This window comes from Salvelinus sp. IW2-2015, linkage group LG23, assembly GCF_002910315.2.
Source record: "Salvelinus sp. IW2-2015 linkage group LG23, ASM291031v2, whole genome shotgun sequence".
In the NCBI taxonomy this organism is placed as follows: Eukaryota; Metazoa; Chordata; class Actinopteri; order Salmoniformes; family Salmonidae; genus Salvelinus; species Salvelinus sp. IW2-2015.
The window spans coordinates 46,519,709-46,526,652 of record NC_036863.1 but is presented as its reverse complement, the minus strand read 5'-3'; the positions used below and the strand labels follow the sequence as shown (position 1 = coordinate 46,526,652).

Genomic DNA, 6,944 nt, shown 5'->3' with positions numbered 1-6,944 from the left:
ATTAAAAAGTTGAGTATCAAATATGCCAGTAGTAGAAACTTTATTTTAAAGCGGGAGGGTATTGAGCTGCGCAGGCACCTATACTCTAACCCCCCACCAACCTTAACTGCATCTCACTCAAATTCTCACCTTTATCTGAACCCCTTACACCATATGTGTCAAACTCAAGGCCCGCGGGCCATATGTGGCCCGCCAGGTCATTTTATGTGGCCCGCGAGAGCTTAAAAGTTTTGAGTGTCTAAAAATAAATACCAAAAAATAAATTAAGAGCGTGCTTTGACCAAAAACTACATTCCCACAATGCTTCGACTACGCTAGCACGGCAGTGTCCTGCCAACGAGTGGAATTGAGATATAAATAATGATCCCAAATGTCCAGAAAGAGAAAAGTTGATGCAGACGGAAGACTGTTTCAAGAAAGATGGGAAGGCGAATACTTGTTTGGCTTCAAGGAGAAAGACCGGTATGTCTTTTGTGTTACGAGGCGGTGTCGGTTGTCAAAGAGTACAATCTGCGTCGACATTTTGACACCAAACACGGAGCTAAGTACGCTAAAGCTAGCCTTCAAGAAAAGCAACAAATTGCCAAGAATTACAAGGCAAACTGCGGTCGCAGCAGAGTTTGTTCATGAAATCCACAGCCAAAAACGAGGCCGCGGTGAAAGCTAGCTTCATTGTGGCTGAAGAAATCGCCCACGCTTCCAAGTCTTTTTCAGAGGGAGCGTTTTTGAAGCAGTGCATGCTGAAGGTCTGTGAGCAGGTTTGTCCCGACCAGTTACAGACTTTTAAAAATGTCAGTTTATCAAGAAACACCATCGCCGACCGAGTGAAGGAACTAGCAGAAAATCTTACAACACAGCTGGCCGAGGAGACACGCAGCTACACAGCTTTTTCATTAGCTGTTGATGAAAGCACAGATAACACAGACACAGCGCAGTTATCAATTTTTATTAGAGGCGTAAAGTCGAACCTCTCTATCACTGAGGAGCTGTTGGATGTGGCTGCAATGCGTGGGACCACGACAGGATCAGAACATTTTTGATGCGGTAGAGAAGTCCGTAAGTAAAAATGCATTGCAGTGGGAAAACTTGGTAGGATTAACTACAGACGGTGCACCGGCAATATGCGGAGGAAAAGTGGGCTTGGTTGGACTAATGAAGGGGAAAATGCAAAAAATGTCACATTTGTAATAAATATCATTTATTATAACACAAGCATATTTGCTATTACATTGTTATAACTAACTTCTTTCCAAACAGGGTTTCTCACAAACTCAAAAGCAGATACGGAGACCCACACACACCCAGAGACAGATGGCTGACACAGGCCTTTTCATAAAAACTGATAAGAAAAGGGTGCCTGGTACTGCATATCACAGAAACTGAGACACACACATACCCAAGGACAGAGGGCTGACGTAAACCTTTCATAAACACTGATAAGACAGGAACATCTACGCACACACAAAATCTCCTCTTCAGTCTGAACATTTTACAGACACACAGAAATGTCAAAATAGGAACATCTACGCACACACCTAATCTCCTGTTTTAGCTGAACATTTCTGAAGACAAAGAAATCTACTCAGAGCCAATGAGACAGTGATACTAGCCTGAAGGGGACCTCGCCCAACTCATCAGGACCAACCAGAGGACAAGAACTTCCAGACTCAACCTACTTTCTATCTTTGTATAAAATGTATATGCACTCTGTTATCTGGGCGTCTTTCAGAGAGTTCCATTTGAGCTTGATGAAAGGGTCCGTGCACGCTATTTCAGATATCTTTACACTTTAATAAACTGCCTTATATCATACCTTATCCACCTGGTCCAGCATCTCAACTTGGTCTCACTCTTCTAGTAAATGTATCATCAACAAATGCCTTTGATAACGTTTCATTGCATTATCCATCAAGAAACTTTGTGWGGGAAGGTGCTGGGGATGGAGGACATTGTGACCACAGTCATGAAAACAGTGAACTTCATTCGGGCGCGTAGCCTGAATCACCGTCAGTTCCAGCAGTTTTTGCTGGAGATGGGCTCGGAACACGGGGATGTGCTGTACCATACAGAAGTGCGGTGGCTGAGTAGGAGCAAAGTCCTCAAGCGATTTTTCGAGCTCAGGAAAGACATTGCTCTTTTTATGCAGAGTAAAGGAAAACTCATGTCTGAACTATCAGATCCAAAGTGGATGTGTGACTTTGCTGTGTTGTGTGACATAACCGACCATCTCGCCCAGCTGAATCAGAAGCTGCAGGGACGCAAACAAGTCATCACGCAGATGTCCAACACGATCACGGCTTTCCAGCGTAAATTGGACTTATGGATGTGGCAAGTGACAGGACAATCTTGTTCACTTTCCTGTTTGTCAGAGCATGTCAGCCTCATTTCCCGAGACTTTTTCATAGTTGGCTACCAAACTGAGCTGGTTAAAGACTGAGTTTGATCGGCGCTTCTCTGACTTCAGAGCACAACAGTCTGGCTTTGACATCTTTGCCAATCCTTTCACCACCGATGTCTGCACTGCACCCCAACACCTTCAGATGGAGCTAATTGAGCTTCAAAGCGACAGTGGCCTGAGAGCAAAGTTTCAGGATGCTACAATCCAGGACTTTTACCGTCTGCTGCCTCCTGGTTTGATGCCACAGCTTCGACTTCATGCTGCCCGTGTTCTGTCCATGTTTGGGAGCACCTATCTGTGCGAACAGTTTTTTTCCATAATGAATCTGAACAGTCTGAACATTTTACAAGACACAAACAGAATGTCAAAATAGGAACATCTACGCACACACCTAATCTCCTGTTTTAGCTGAACATTTCTGAAGACAAAGAAATCTACTCAGAGCCAATGAGACAGTGATACTAGCCTGAAGGGGACCTCGCCCAACTCATCAGGACCAACCAGAGGACAAGAACTTCCAGACTCAACCTACTTTTTCTTTATTTGTATAAAATGTATATGCACTCTGTTATCTGGGCGTCTTTCAGAGAGTTCCATTTGAGCTTGATGAAAGGGTCCGTGCACGCTATTCTAGATATCTTTAACTTTAAATAAACTGCCTTATATCATCATCATCCTTATCCACCTCGGTCCAGCATCTCAACTTGGTCTCACTTCTTCTAGAAAAATGTATCATCAACAAATGCCTTTGATAACGTTTCATTGCATTATCCATCAAGAAACTTGTGAGGGAAGGTGCTGGGATGGAGGACATTGTGACCACAGTCATGAAAACAGTGAACTTCATTCGGGCGCGCGATGAGCCTGAATCACCGTCAGTTCAGCAGTTTTTGCTGGAGATGGCTGCTCGGAACACGGGGATGTGCTGTACCATACAGAAGTGCGGTGGCTGAGTAGGAGCAAAGTCCTCAAGCGATTTTTCGAGCTCAGGAAAGACATTGCTCTTTTTTATGCAGAGTAAAGGAAAACTCATGTCTGAACTATCAGATCCAAAGTGGATGTGTGACTTTGCTGTGTTGTGTGACATAACCGACCATCTCGCCCAGCTGAATCAGAAGCTGCAGGGACGCAAACAAGTCATCACGCAGATGTCCAACACGATCACGGCTTTCCAGCGTAAATTGGACTTATGGATGTGGCAAGTGACAGGACAATCTTGTTCACTTTCCTGTTTGTCAGAGCAGTCAGCCTATTTTCCCGGTCGACTTTTTCATAGTTGGCTACCAAACTGAGCTGGTTAAAGACTGAGTGGAGTTGATCGGCGCTTCTCTGACTTCAGACACAACAGTCTGGCTTTGACATCTTTGCCAATCCTTTCACCACCGATGTCTGCCACTGCACCCAACACCTTCAGATGGTAGGCTAATTGAGCTTCCAAAGCGACAGTGGCCTGAGAGCAAAGTTTCAGGATGCTACAATCCAGGACTTTACGTCTGCTGCCTCCTGGTTTGATGCCACAGCTTCGACTTACTATGCTGCCCGTGTTCTGTCCATGTTTGGGAGCACCTATCTGTGCGAACAGTTTTTTTCCATAATGAATCTGAACAAAAACAAGCACAGATCACGCCTCACGGATGACAACCTCCATGCTGTTCTACGCATTGCCTCAGCACAGGACCTAAAACCAGACATTGACACACTGGTAACGGGAAAACGGTGTCAGACATCTGGTCAGGAACACACAGGCAAGCATTTTTTTTTAAACTTAATTAAAATATAATAAAATGTAATTCAACCAAGAAGAGAACAGTTAAACTGTGTGCAATTTAATGATTGTGCTTGCATTTTGTTTTGTGTTTATCATTTTCAGAACATGATCAATCGATAGTAGAGAGAATCCACTTGGTGTGTTCAAGGACAGGCAGCATCTCCTCATCAAAGACTAACCGAAAAACTTGACCAATATAGTTGTGAACTGAGTCAACCTTATTTTGGTATTTTTAGTTGATTACATATTATTTATGTGTAGCTGCTGTAGTAATTATTTCATGTTTGCAGGTTTATGTGTGTATGCAGACAAATTGTTGTCATCAAACCATCAGTTGGGTGCAAGGCTGTGTGCAGCCTTTTTTTGTAAAATGCTACATGTGTCATACATGTTCTTTGCAGCTCAGTTTTATGTTATTTTTCTTTATTCACTTGGACAGTTTGATCCTTCATTAATGGAGTTATGTGGGTTTTCATAAGCTGACAATTTAAAAGGATTTATGTTAGAGCTACAAGCAAAATAATTTTTCTATGCAACTGTAATTGTCACTTGAATAAGTTATAATAAATAATGAGTTATTTAACATTGAGGAGTTACATTTACATTACATTCGATTACATTTATAAGTTACATCTGGCCCTTTGAGGACAGCCATTATGCTGATGTGGCCTCGGTGAAAATGAGTTTGACACCCCTGCTCTAGGGAGATCCAGATGTCTTTCCCTAAACCTACAACGATAACAAATATTTAGAATATAACCCCCCACCTCTCCTTTTAAAATATGTTGTCTATATTTTCCTGTTTTTTTCTTTGTGTCAGTTACATTTTAGCATTTTGAAGGGATGGTTATATGTACGGTGATCTGTGCTAGCTTGACTCTATCGGATGTTGAGTGTACAGTCGTGGCCAAAAGTTTTGAGAATGACAAATACACATTTTCAAAGTCTGCTGCCTCAGTTTGAGTGATGGCAATTTGCATATACTCCAGAATGTTATGAAGAGTGATCAGATGAATTGCATTTAATTGCAAATTAACTGAATCCCCAAAAAACATTAGCTGACATTGTCAGTGATTCTCTTGTAAAACATGTGTGAGTGTTGACGAGGATTGAGTTCGAATAACAGACTGGAAGCTTCAAAATGAGGGTAGTGCTTGGAGTCATTGTTCTTCCTCCGTCAACCATGGTTACCTGAAAGGAACACGTGCCGTCATCATTGCTTTGCACAAAAAGGGCTTCACAAGCAAGGATATTGCTGCCAGTAAGATTGCACCTACATTAACCATTTATCGGATCATCAAGAACTTCAAGGAGAGCGGTTCAATTGTTGTGAAGGTGGCTTCAGGGCGCTCAAGAAAGTCCAGCAAGCGCCAGGACCGTCTCCTAAAGTTGATTCAGCTGCGGGATCGGGCACCACCAGTACAGAGCTTGCTCAGGAATGGCAACAGGCAGGTGTGAGTGCATCTGCACGCACAGTGAGGCGAAGACTTTGAGGATGGCCCTCCAGGAAAAACATCAGGGACAGACTGATATTCTGCAAAAGGTACAGGGATTGGACTGCCGAGGACTGGGGTAAAGTCATTTGCCCTTTTGGGGCATCTAGAAAAAAGCTTGTCCAGAGAAGACAAGTTAAGTGCTACCATCAGTCCTGTGTCATGCCAACAGTAAAGCATCCTGAGCCCATTCATGTGTGGGGTTGCTTCTCAGCCAAGGGAGTGGGCTCACTCACAATTTTGCCTAAGAACACAGCCATGAATAAAGAATGGTACCAACACATCCTCCCAACCATCCAGAAACAGTTTGGTGACGAACAATGCCTTTTCCAGCATGATGGAGCACCTTGCCATAAGGAAAAATTGATAACTAAGTGGCTCGGGGAACAAAACATTGATAGTTTGGGTCATGGCCAGGAAACTCCACAGACCTTAATCCCATTGAAGAACTTGTGGTCAATCCTCAAGAGGCGGGTGGACAAACAAAAACCACAAATTCTGACAAACTCCAAGCATTGATTATGCAAGAATGGGCTGCCATCAGTCAGGATGTGGCCCGAAGTTAATTGACAGCATGCCAGGGCAGATTGCAGAGGTCTTGAAAAAGAAAGGTCAACACTGCAAATAGACTATATGCATCAACTTCATGTAATTGTCAATAAAGTCTGACACTTATGAAATGCTTGTAATTATACTTCAGTATTCCATGGTGACACTGAAGCAGCAAACTTTGAAAATTAATATTTGTGTCATTCAAAACTTTTGGCCACGATTGTAGTCCCCTAACCTAACCCTCTGAGTGTCGGAGTGGATCGATGCCCATCGTCGACGAGGCGTTTCTGAACCGCTATTCAAAGCGCTCTGAACAAATTAAGGGAATCGTTCACAAACATTGGCACATTCTAAAATCCGATGATAGTCTCGTAATGTGTTTTCGGACCTTCCCTTCGTCGTAATCTCAGAGACCAATTGGTACACTCTGATTTGCCACCAAGATATTCCTGAACGTCTATTTGCGCCCTACTAGATGGAAATTACAAGTGTAATGGCTGTGCTCAATGCAATGGCACTTATAAATGCAGATCCTTCAAACACCCACAACAGGGAAATCGATCCCAATCAAAGGTAATATTAAGTGCTCCACTAAGGCAGTTATTTATCTTATAACTTGTCCTTGTGGTAAAAATGTGGGTAAAACAAAGCGCGAATTAAAAGTACGTATCTCAGAGCATCGTAGCACCAGTAGGTGCAAAACCTTGAATTACCCAGTTGCGGCCCACTTTTG

At 43.1% G+C, this 6,944-nt stretch overlaps 1 pseudogene; it reads left to right on the top strand.

Annotated features, from left to right (window-relative positions):
* The first annotated feature begins 589 nt into the window (after positions 1–589).
* On the top strand, positions 590–2,771 carry LOC111950981 (general transcription factor II-I repeat domain-containing protein 2B-like; annotated as a pseudogene).
* The last annotated feature ends 4,173 nt before the right edge of the window (positions 2,772–6,944 follow it).